The sequence below is a fragment of the Phocoena sinus genome, chromosome 1 (assembly GCF_008692025.1).
Source record: "Phocoena sinus isolate mPhoSin1 chromosome 1, mPhoSin1.pri, whole genome shotgun sequence".
Classification (NCBI taxonomy): domain Eukaryota; kingdom Metazoa; phylum Chordata; class Mammalia; order Artiodactyla; family Phocoenidae; genus Phocoena; species Phocoena sinus.
The window spans coordinates 25954861-25967534 of record NC_045763.1 but is presented as its reverse complement, the minus strand read 5'-3'; the positions used below and the strand labels follow the sequence as shown (position 1 = coordinate 25967534).

The window sequence follows — 12674 nt, the reverse complement described above, 5'->3', positions numbered from 1 at the left end:
CTGCTACATTGTATTGAATAATATCCATATGAGGAGAGACGATGTCTATGGGTATGCCCAACTTTAGTTTAATGTTTGGGATGTGGTAGACATTCAATAAATATCTGCACCAGTGTCCTTACACTAACTAAGGTTCTTTTTTTTTTTTTAAATAAATAAATTTATTTATTTATTTATTTTTGGTTGCATTGGGTCTTCGTTGCTGTGTGTGGGCTTCCTCTACCTGCGATGAGCGGGGGCAACTCTTCATTGCAGTGTGTGGGCTTCTCATTGCGGTGGCTTCTCTTGTTGTGGGGCACGGGCTCTAGGCACATGGGCTTCAGTAGTTGGGGCAGGCGGGCTTAGTAGCTGTGGCTCGCAGGCTCTAGAGTGCAGGCTCAGTAGTTGTGGCACACGGGCTTAGCTGCTCCGCAGCATGTGGGATCTTCCCGTACCAGGGCTCGAAGCCGCGTCCCCAGCAGTGGCATGCGGGTTCTTAACCACTGTGCCACCAGGAAAGTCCTGAACTAACAAAGGTTCTTTACATGACTTTCCCTATATGTTGCCTCTAAAGTCAAGGACGTCCTGGGACTTCCCTGGTGGTCCAGTGTGTAAGACTCGCGTTCCCGATGCAGGGGGCCTGGGTTCGAGCCCTGGTCGGGAGCTAGATCCCGCATGTATGCCACAACTAAGAAGTCTGCATGCCGCAACTAAGAGCTCATGTGCCGCAACTGAAGATTCTGCATGCCCCAGTGAAGATCCCGTGTGCTGCAACTAAGACCCAGTGCGGCCTAAATAAATAAATAAATATTTAAAAACTAAAAATAAAATAAAGTCAAGGACATACTATAATTAATTCAACAAAAACATTTCAAAGGCAAGCTAAGCTAATATGCTTTGAGTACACTGTCCTTTGGAATTTTATCTTGACATGGGGTTCAAGCTGATTAGCTATCACCTTTTTTTGTGTCCTCACTGTGTACTATACATAACTTTACTGTGACATATATCACACTAATTTTTGTGTCTGTCTTTTCCTGTAAACTCTTTGAAGGCAGGTGGAGTCATACTCATCTTTTTTTAATCCCCATTTTATGGCCCAGAGTCTGGTCTACAATCTATTAAAAGTTTGTTGGTAATAAAATATATCTATTTTAGCCCCAAACCCAGCATCTTAATAGAAGCATCCCAGTAAAGTCAGCAACAAAACAAGGATGCCCTCTATTACCACTACATATTATTTAACACTGTTCTGGAGACATTAGCCAATGCAATTAGACTAGAGAAAGAAACTACAGAAAGGAACACTGGAGTGTAGGAGGTAAAATTACCATTGTTTTCAGATAAGATGATTGTATACCTGGAAAATGCAACAGAATCAACTGTAAAATTACCACAAACAAAAAGAGTATTCATTCAGGGCTTCCCTGGTGGCGCGGTGGTTGAGAATCCGCCTGCCAATGCAGGGAACATGGGTTCGAGCCCTGGTCCGGGAAGATCCCACATGCCATGGAGCAACTAGGTCCGTCCGTGTGCCACAACTACTGAGCCTGAGCTCTAGAGCCTGCAAGCCACAACTACTGAGCCCACATGCCACAACTACTGAAGGCTGCATGCCTAGAGCCCATGCTCCACAACAAGAGAAGCCACGACAATGAGAAGCCTGCGCACCACAATGAAGACCCAACACAGCCAAAAATAAATAAATAAATAAATTTATTTAAAAAGAAAGAGAGAGAAGGACAGACCAGTGGAGTATACTAGGAAATCCAGAAATGTACCCCAGTATATGCGGGAATTTAATATATGATGAACAATAAAAAGATAAGCAACTTACTATGTGGCACTGGGACAATTTTTAGCCTTCTGGAAAGAGAAATTAAGCTGGATTTTCACCTCCCATCGCATATCAGGATAAATTACATATGGATCAAAGACTTAAGTGTGAAAATAAGGCCATAAAAGTGCTAAGAGAACATTTGGAAGATTTATAAACTCAAAGTGGGAAAGGCCTTTATAACCATGACTTAAAATACAAAAGCCATAAAAGAAAAGATTGATACATTTAATTACATAAAGATAAAACAGAATTCTGTATGGCAGAAAAAATCACAAAAAGGCAAAAGACAAATAACAGCATGGCAAAAATGTCTATTAGAGAAAGGGCAATCTCCATAATATACACCAAGCTTCTAAGAAATTGGCACAGTAACCTAAGATAAAATAAGACAAAGGATAGTTCACAGAAAAAGAAATACAAATGTCCCTTATCATATGAAAGGATGTTCAACCTCAGCCATAAAAATATAAATGCAAATTAAAACTATACTCTAACACAACATTGTAAAGCAATTATACTCCAGTAAAGATGTGAAAAAAAAAATAAAACTACACTGATGTTTCATTTTTCCTCTCTCAAATGAGCAAAAAAATCCAAACATTTGATAATATTGATAAGACTGTGGGAAAGCAGGTACTTTCAATCTTTACTGGCAAGAATATAAATTGGTATGACCCCATGGCAGGCAATTTGGCAACAGTTCTCAAAATTATGAATGCATATATTCTCTGACCAAGCAATTTCACTTCTGGGAATTTATCCTACAGGTATATTGGTACATGATCAAAGTGACACATGTACATAGTTATTCACTGCAGCACTGTTTGGAATAGCAAAAGACTAGAAAAATGTCCGTCAGTAGGGGAGGACAGTCAGATGGAAAGATGGCTATGATACATACATGACACATATGATACATGATACACATAGTTAAGTTTTTTTAAAAAAGGGAAGGAACAGGAACTTCCCTGGTAGTCCAGTGGTAAAGAATCCGCCTTCCAATGCAGGGGATGCGGGTTTGATCCCTGGTCGGGGAACTAAAATCCCACATGCCGAGGGGCAACTAAGCCCGTGTGCTGCAACAACTGAGCTCGCACACCTCAACGAGAGAGCCGGCCTGCTGCAAACTACAGAGCCCACGCACCCCGGAGCCCACGCGCCACAACTAGAGAGAGAAAACCCGCATGCCACAACGAAGAGCCCACACCGCAACGAAAGATCCCGCACACCTCAACGAAGACCCCACGTGCCACTACTAAGACCCAACGCAGCCAAAAAAATAAATTTTAAAAATAATAAAAAAATTTTAAAAAGCAAGGAACAGAGTATATGTGTGTGTGTGTGTATACACACACAAAATACAAGGGAAAAAAGCAGAAACTCTGGAAGGATTAACAAGAAACCCAGGATGATGGTTGCCAGTTGGAGGCAAGGTGGGACCTGGGAGACAGAGGCAAAGATGGAAGGGAGACTTTATATGGTATAATTTTTTAATATTTTGAGGTTTTTTTTAATTTTTAAAAATTATTTACTTATTTATTTTTGGCTATGTTGGGTCTTTGTTGCCGCACGCAGGCTTTCTTTAGTTGCAGCAAGTGGGGGCTACTCTTCATTTTGGTGCACAGGCTTCTCATTGTGGTGGCTTCTCTTGTTTCAGAGCACAGGCTCTAGGCGCGTGGGCTTCAGTAGTTGTGGCACGCGGGCTCAGTAGTTGTGGCACGTGGGCTCAGTAGTTGTGGCTCACGGGCTCTAGAGCGCAGGCTCAGTAGTTGTGGCACATGGGTTTAGTTGCTCTGCGGCATGTGGGAATCTTCCCGGACCAGGGCTCGAACCCGTGTCCCCTGCATTGGCAGGCAGATTCTTAACCACTGCGCCACCAAGGAAGTCCCAATATTTTGAGTTTGAATCATATGAATATATACTCAAAAATAAAAATTTTAAAGTGTGTCAAACAAGTGGGTGAAATATTAACTATCAGTCTCATATTTAGCCAGATCTAGGTTGTAATTCAAGATTAAGATATCTTGGGAGCTCTGAGAGTAATGATATTCTGTGCCTACTTAAGTCAAGATTCATGTGCTACATGAACAAGTGACAAGATGACATTCCATTATGAAATGTTAAGAGGTTGTATTTCTTGGGAGAAAAGGGGAGAGAGAAAGAGAGAGAGACAGAGAGACAGAGAGAACAACCAAGCTACTGCCAGAGGCACAAACAGCTGCAACTGTCAATCTGCTTACTGGTCTGAACACAGCGATGATGACAGGAGTGGGAAGGAAGGAAAAGATACAAATGTCTTGAATGGGAAATAAATCCATGGGTCTTGATGGCTGATTGAAAAATCTTACTACATATTTTCAGAAAGCCCCACAGTAGTCCCCAGAGCTCTTATAATTCTTATTCGATTTGCCTAATTGTACCAAAGTGTACCATGATTTGTAATTGGCTGTGGAAGGCTAGAGAGACATAAAGAGAACACAGCGATTTTAAAAACATAGCTGTTTAGTAGTATCACTAACAGAAATTAGGAAGCCAGGAGGAAGAAAGCCAGGTTAGAGAAAAAGCAATAATGACTTAGGTTTTAAGTACATGGTGTTTGATGTGAGTGGGAAATCAGGTAGCCGTGGCCAGAGGGCCACTGGAAATGATAGTCTGAAGTTTAAGAGGGGAAGTCAGACTTGAAGGTGGAGACGTGGGAGATATTTGCAAATAGAGATGAAGGGGCTCAGAGGAAATCCGGGCTGAGGAAAGAACCAGGAGGACTGTGCCGACCGTGGAGCAGAATGGGGAAGAGAAGCCAGAGTTACAGACAGAGAATTACAGGGAGAATCAGGAGAGCATGTGACATGTAAACGGAGGGTGGGGAGCTTTAAGAAGCAGTGAAGGGGTCAACACGGTGAGAAATGAAAGGGCCACAGCAATAATAATAGTAGCAATGTGCATTGTCTCCTGAATCCCGACACACAGCAACCTACCAGGTAGATGGTATTGCTAGCCCCATTTTACAGAAAAGGGTATTAACCCAGGGAATCCCCTGGAGGTCCAATGGTTAGAACTCCCTAGGACTCTGTGCTCTCACTGCTGAGAGCCAAGGTTCAATCCCTGGCTGGGGAACTAAAATCCCATAAGCCGCAGCAAGGCCAAAAAAAAAGGGGGGGCGGTGGGCAGATATTAACCCAGACAGCGACTCCAAAGCTGCAGGATGTAACTGATGAGCTATACTCCTTGAACACTGTCTCGGGGAGAGCTGGGAGATCAGAGTTCTGACACTAGTTCTACCACTAAATTAGCTATATGTCCATAGACAAGTAACTTTCCCTTTCTAAGTTTCATTTCCTTCTCTGCAAATTGAGGGTATTGGTCTAGATAAACTCCAGCTCATATGTAAATTTGAGTCTTTGATTAAAGCAGAATGGAAGAAATACATACACAAGATAGGCAATGAATTAAAAACTTAGCCATAAGTGAACAGGGAGACCTGGCCAAGAAAATCAGAATGTTGAATGTTTTATACAGTGACTTTTCAAGCAATAAACCCATACTCTGATACATAAAATCTATAATTGCAAAACTCTACTTTTTATCTATATATTTAAGTCAGGTATAACATCAAGAATTAAAATTTTTCATACCTGGAAATTTATAAATGCTGCTCTTGAAACCCTGCTAAGTTGATTGAATGGAGTAAAAAAAGGGAAGATTCCAAGTCTGTATATGAAGGATTGTCCTGTAGAGACAGAAAAGAGCTATTTACAATGAACTTTTGTAATAAGAGACAGAAACATCTGCTAAGGTACATAATAAATATTCAAATAAATTATATGGGAGCATTTATCAGGTATCATTTTTTAGCATACAAAAATACATCACCTGGCACAGAATATTAGCTGACGGGAATCTTATCCACCTACCTATCTACCTATTTATAACCCAAACCTTAAAATTAAAATCTGCAAGAAAAGATTTCCAAAATTAAAATATATTATGGCAAACTGAAAGCAAACATACTTTTTAACTTTGAGAATAAAATAAACTTCTTAAGACAACAGCTATTCAAAGGCAGGCCAATAGATGAAATACCAAGACAGCAACATATGTTCTATTACTCTTTTCCTGCAAGTGGCATCAATATGATTTGCAAGAAAACCAAACAGAATAGCTTTAAAGATTCAACTTGAAAAGTTAAACATTTCTTTAAAACTCTATGGTTAAGAGGGAAGTGGGGGGGAAAAGTCCTACTACATATGTTCAGAAAGCCGCACTGCAGTCACCCAGATCTATCATTCAATTTGCCAGATTGTACTACAGTGTACCACAATTTGCGAGAGGAGCTGCTACAACGTGTATTAAAAACGTTTCAGTTTCTACTATATTCCAAACCTTTTTCATTACCAAAAAAAGAAAAAATCTGTTCAACTATTTTGTACATTGACCATGAAGTTTGGTTAATGTAGTGACTGTTAAAGCTTTATGTCCATAGGCAGTGGAAAAATGAATTTAATGCTTTTTAAATCAATGAATTAAGCTAAGAATTCCCGCCAAAATAATTTTGACTAAATTAATGAAATCCCTTTTTAAAATAATATGTTTTTTTCTGATTATAAAAGTATTATATACTTACAGAAAATTTTAAAAATACAGGTAGGTATAAAGAAGAAAACAAAATGAAATAACTTTTAAATGAGCCTCCTGAAAACACCACCAGAGAAAAGAGAACTGCTCAAATATACTTTAGTTAGTAAAACAAATGCATCAGCTATCCACTCATGAGGAGGTCTAAATTCTGGCAACTTAAACCATTCAAAACACTGCTATTTAAAACACTGACCTAGAAGTTTACAAAAAAATTTTTTTGAACAGCAACCAAAAGAGAAAATAGCCAAGATGATCTGAGTATTCCATAAAGTGTCATGTGATTTCCTCTTATGATTGGCAAAGTTTATTTAAGAAGAAACAAGTCCCACAGTCTTTATAGGTGGGAAGAATGGGAGATTTAAAAAAATCTTTTCTTTTAATCTTTTTTTTTTTTTTTTTTTTTATATGTTGGGGGTAGGAGTTTATTAATTAATTTTTGCTGTGTTGGGTCTTCATTTCTATGCGAGGGCTTTCTCTAGTTGTGGCAAGTGGGGGCCACTCTTCATCGCAGCGCGCGGGCCTCTCTTTTTGCGGAGCACAGGCTCCAGACGCGCAGGCTCAGTAGTTGTGGCTCATGGGCCTAGTTGCTCCGCGGCATGTGGGATCCTCCCAGACCAGGGCTCGAACCTGTGTCCCCTGCATTAACAGGCAGATTCTCAACCACTGTGCCACCAGGGAAGTCCCTAAATTTTGTTTTTTAAACAAAGGGACAAAAAACAAACTAAGAGCAGAAGGTGATGGAGTTGGGAAGCAGCAAACTTCTTACAGTGGTTTATCAACACTTTTTATGTGTTTACATTTAAAGTACAGCAAAGAATAGAATTGGCTATGAAAAGGATTTTAAGAAATACCCATAATTAAAACAGCAGGATCTAATTTAGGGGTAAACTAGGATTCTGTACTTGGAGGAACAAAACAAATAACTTTTTTTTTTTTTACATCTTTATTGGAGTATAATTGCTTTACAATGGTGTGTTAGTTTCTGCTTTATAAAAAACAAATAACTTTTGAGAACAACTCCTCCCGACCCTAAAAGCTCATCTACCCGAGGAGGGCACTTAGTAAAGGGTATTCACTTTGATAGCTTTAATGTCAGTATTTCAACAATGCTACTTAAGAGCACCAACTAGCACTGTGCAGTGTACTGGGTCTGTACAGGGGCAAGCAAAATTAATTCCGAGGCTTTTTAAGAGAACTGACTTCTGAACATAGTCTGTGCCCTAAACAGTTTATACATACTTGATGAAATGTCAGTTTTAGCGATAACGAAGTTCTACCCTGGCAGAAATTAGTTAAGAGTAGATTTGTGTATTAACCCCCAGCATCCTAACTTCCTTGTGGAAAATTAAAAAGACCATTTCCCAGACTCCTTTACAGTTACGTTTCCCCACGTGAAATGGGGTCCATCTATCAATGTTCTTCCGTGAGATTTGGAGGCAGAAATGAGGTGGGAGCCACCTTTCTGCTGCTCTGGCTGTTAATGCTGGCAAGCACATTTATGGAAACATTGGGTTTTTCTGCAGCATTCCAGTGCCCAGAGCCTCATGGTTGTCAAGAGACAAGTTTGGTGGAGACAGCCGTGACTAGCTGGTGGGTGTTAAGGGGCAGTTTCAGAATAGCACTTTCTTGACCCTTGAATTGCAGTGAGCAGTGTCATCTGGAACTCAGAAGTGCCAGTGGTGGCCTCCCGATTCCCTCCCTTGGAGGCCCTGTTTGGCAGTCTGGTCCTGGGAATAGTTTCTGAAGGCCCAGCCCACAGCCCACTCCTCTCAGCCCTTCCAATGATTCTGCAAACGAATTAGAATGCTAGAGTGGTTGCTCTTTCCTGCAACTAGGCCCAGATGACATATTAGCACATCAGTTGCCTCAAAATGTAAGCAGAAGGGTGATTAGTCTGTGGGCAGCAGTACTGGGCAGTGTGCTTGCCAGTACAGGCTCTGGAATCAGACTGCCTAGGTGCAAATTCCGGCTCTGCCACACATTAACGTCCCTGGGAAGTTAACCTCCCTGTGCCTTAGTTTCTTCATCTGTAAAATGGGACTAGTAATAATACCTATACCATCTAGAGTTATGTGACACAGTAAATGAAAAGATAATCTAAGTGCTTACAACAGTGGCTGTCTTATAACAAGCCCCTGAGAGATGTTAGCTACTATCAGAGTAATAATAGTAATCACTATTATTCATTATGCAGGCCACTTTAAAACACTACTTTAACTGAGTAGGAAATGTAAACATTTTAGAATTTTATTACCACACATCTTCTTGTAGCCTAAAGAATGCTTACTTATACAAAAGTGGACACAGAAAAAATTTGACTGGTTCCCATATTTGTATACTCAGAGAGAGTGATCATTTCAAAACCACAGTGTACCTGAGGACAGCAAACCTCTACTCTAACTAGTCAATTAATTAGTTACTCTAACTAGTTATTGGAGACCTCATCCTAAGGAAGAGTTATTCTTTTTTTTCAACTGAAGTATAGTTGATTTATAATGTTGTGTTAGTTTCTGCTGTACAGCAAAGTGATTCAGTTATACATACACATATATTCATTCTTTTTTAGATTCTTTTTTCATATAGGTTATCACAGAATATTGAGTAGAGTTCCCTGTGCTATACACTAGGTCCTTGTTGGTTATCTATCTTATATATAGTAGTGTGTGTGTGTTTATCCCAAGCTTCTGATTTATCCCTCCCCTGCTCCACATTGCCCCTTTGGTAACCGTAAGTTTGTTTTGGATATCTTTAAGTCTGTTTCTGTTTTGTAAATAAATTCATTTGTTTCTTTTTTAAAAAAATTAGATTCCACATATGAGTGATATCATATGGTATTTGTCTTTCTCTGTCTGTCTGACTTACTTCACTTACTATGATAATCTCTATGTCCACCATGTAGCTGCAAATGGCATTATTTCATTCTTTTTTATGGCTGAGTAATATTCCATTGTATATATGTACCACATCTTCTTTATCCATTCCTCTGTCGATGGGCATTTAGGTTGCTTCCATGTCTTGGCTACTGTAATTAGTGCTGCAATGAATATTGGGGTGCATGTATCCTTTCGGATCATGTTTTTCTCTGGGAGTGGGACTGCTGGATCATATGGTAGTTCTATTTTTAGTTTTTTAAGGAACCTCCATACTGTTCTTCATAGTAGTTGTACCAATTTACATTCTCACCAACAGTGTGGAAGAGTTATTCTTTAGAAACAATTTTTGTCATTTTCCCATTTCAAATGTTACCTCATTAATTATGCTCTATGAACCAGGGTGTTTGTTACTTAGGTTTTTTTTCAGCTTCATTTAGATATAACTGACAAATAAAATTGTAAGATATTTAAAGTGTACATTGTGGTATACATATATATTGTGAAAGGATTCCTCCCATCTAGTTAATTAATACATCCACCACCTTAGATATTTATCTTTTTTTGTTGTTGTTGTTTGGTGAGAACATTTAAGTTCTACTCCCTCAGCAAATTTCAATTATACAATACAGTGTTATCAACTATAGTCACCATGTTATACATTAGATTCTCAGACCTTGTTCATCTTATAGCTGAAAGTTTGTGCCTTTTTACCAACCTCACCCAACATCCCCTACCCTCCAGTCCCTGACAACTACTTTCCTACTCTCTGCTTCTATGAATTGGACTTTCATTTTTCAGATTTCACATATAAGTGATAACATGCAGTATCTGTGTTTCTCTGTCTGGCTTAATTCACTTAGCATAATAAACCCTCCAGGTCCATCCATGTTGTCACAAATGACAGGATTTCTTTTTTCTCATGGCTGAATATTATTCCAGTATATATATGATCATATTATATATATATAATAATAATATATACATCACATCTTATTCATCCATTCATCCATTAACAATTAGGTTGTTGTGTTATTCAAAACTAGGTTGTTTTTAAAATGTTATCACAGAGGAGGTTTCATAAGAATGAGATGTGTATAAGATTTGCAATCTCAAAGTTTAAAATTTAATGTTTAGGCTTAGAATACTATTCTAATTTACATATTAAGAAGGTCTTAGATAAAATGATGGCCTGGTTTGGTTTGCAGAAGTGTCCTCTGATGATAAAAAATATATTGTAGATTTTGGAATAAAGCTTCCCCCAAATATCCTGAAATTGTAAGAACCTTGTGTTGCGCCTTATCCAACAAAGCCAGTGAGATAGAGGGACCTGAAGCCTAAACGAAGGTGTTTTTGTTATACCCTCGACGGTTCAAATGCTGCTGAGAGTCCAGGACCCAAAGCAGTGCAGATTTCCTGAAGGGTTAGAAAAACAATTGAAAGAAAGCAAGTTCATCCTTGATTCAGTAGTTAGGTTTACACTGTTCTGAACTTCATACAGCTATACATATTTTCTCTTCCGTTTTGTTTTTTTTTGCGGTACGAGGGCCTCTCACTGTTGTGGCCTCTCCCGTTGCGGAGCACAGGCTCCAGACGCGCAGGCTCAGCGGCCATGGCTCACGGGCCCAGACGCTCCGCAGCATGTGGGATCTTCCCGGACCGGGGCACGAACCTGCGTCCCCTGTGCATCGGCAGGCGGACTTCCAACCACTGCGCCACCAGGGAAGCCCCTCTCTTCCTTTTTTTTAAGAAAAAATCTTTTAATTCTATTTTCATGAGGTCAGATATTCAAACTGAAATGTGAAATGTATTCATTCAATACCTATTTATTGAGCATCTGCTCTATGCCAGGCTATCCCTGGCCCTGCGAACACAAAGATGATGACATGTCAAAGATCAGTGCTCTAGAACAACTCAATGTCTATCAGCAGAGAGAGAGAGTCAGAGAAAGAGAGAGAAAGAAAATACTCCTAGTAGAAGTAAACTATAAAACCAAGGAAGCAAATGACTTTGCATGGGAGTGTCCACAAAAGTTTCCAAAAGGCAGAACCGTCGAGTCTTGAAGGATGAGTAAAAGTTAATACATGAAAAAGAGGACAAAGGGCATTCTCAACAGAAACACCAAGGGCAAAGGCACAGACACGTATTAAACAGCATGACCTCTTCAAAAAAAGTGTGCTATGACTAGAGACTCAGGGTCTGTGGAGGGGCAGTGGAAGATGAACGGAGAACAGTATGTAGGTGCCAGATCCTGAAGCCCCCCCACTTTTGTAGGTTTGGGGCATTTTTGAAGGATTTTAAGAAGAGTGACATGGTTATAGGTCCACCAATGACTAGCTATGTGACTTAGTCAAGTTGCTTAATTCTAAGCATCAGTTTCCTTTTTGTAAAGTGAGGATATTGACTGTTAAGAGGCTCTAAGGAAGTCTGTTAAGAGGATTACATAAGATAATAGCTAAGATAAATAAGATTAACAGCAATAAGAAATAAATTAAGACAAACAGCAATAAGCACATGAAAATATGTTTAGCCTCAGTAGTCATTAGGGAAATGCAAGTAAAAATCATAATGAGATACGACTTCACACTCGCTAGGATGACTACAACACACACACACACATACACACACACACACACAAAAATAACAAGTGTTGGCCACGATGTCGAGAAATCAGAACCTTCATGTACTGCTGGTTGGAATGTAAAATGGTACACCCATTTTGGAAAATAGTCTGGCAGTTCCTAAATGATTAAACACAGAGTTACCAAAGGACTCTGCAATTCCACTCCTAGGTATATGTCCAAGAGAAATGAAAATATGTCTCCATAGAAACTTGTATACAAATGTTTATAGCAGCATTATTCATAATAGTGAAAGAGTGGAAACAACCCAAATGTCCATCAACATTTGGGAAAATGGATAAACAAAATGTGGTAGATCTATACAATGAAATGTTATTCAGCCACAAAAAGGAAAGAACTGATTACCTGCTACAACATGGATGAACCTTAAAAACCTCAAGCTAACTGAAAGAAGCAAGTCACTGAAGACCATATATTTTATGATTTCATTTATATGAAATATCCAGAATCGGCAGATGAAACAGACAGACAGTAGGTTAGTGGTTGTCGGGGGCTAGGGAGATGCAGGAATGGGGAATGACTATTAATGGATATGGGGTTTCTTTATGCAGTGGTGAAAGTGTTCTATAATTAGAGGGTAGTGATGGTTGCACAACTTTGTGAATACACTAAAAACACACTGAATTGTACACTTTCAAAGGATGAATTTTATGGTATATAAGTTATATCTTAATAAAACTAAATAGCTAATATTTGAATGTTTACGAG

The 12674-nt window shown here is 39.2% G+C and overlaps 1 protein-coding gene across 1 annotated transcript in view; it reads right to left on the bottom strand.

Moving 5' to 3' along the window:
• ZBTB8A (zinc finger and BTB domain containing 8A) overlaps positions 1-12674 on the bottom strand; it is a 47813-nt gene that overhangs the window by 30914 nt on the left and 4225 nt on the right. Inside the window, exon 2 of the mRNA XM_032625834.1 lies at positions 5452-5546. The gene's annotated coding sequence lies outside the window, so the exon portion shown is untranslated. The remainder of the gene's footprint in view (positions 1-5451; positions 5547-12674) is intronic.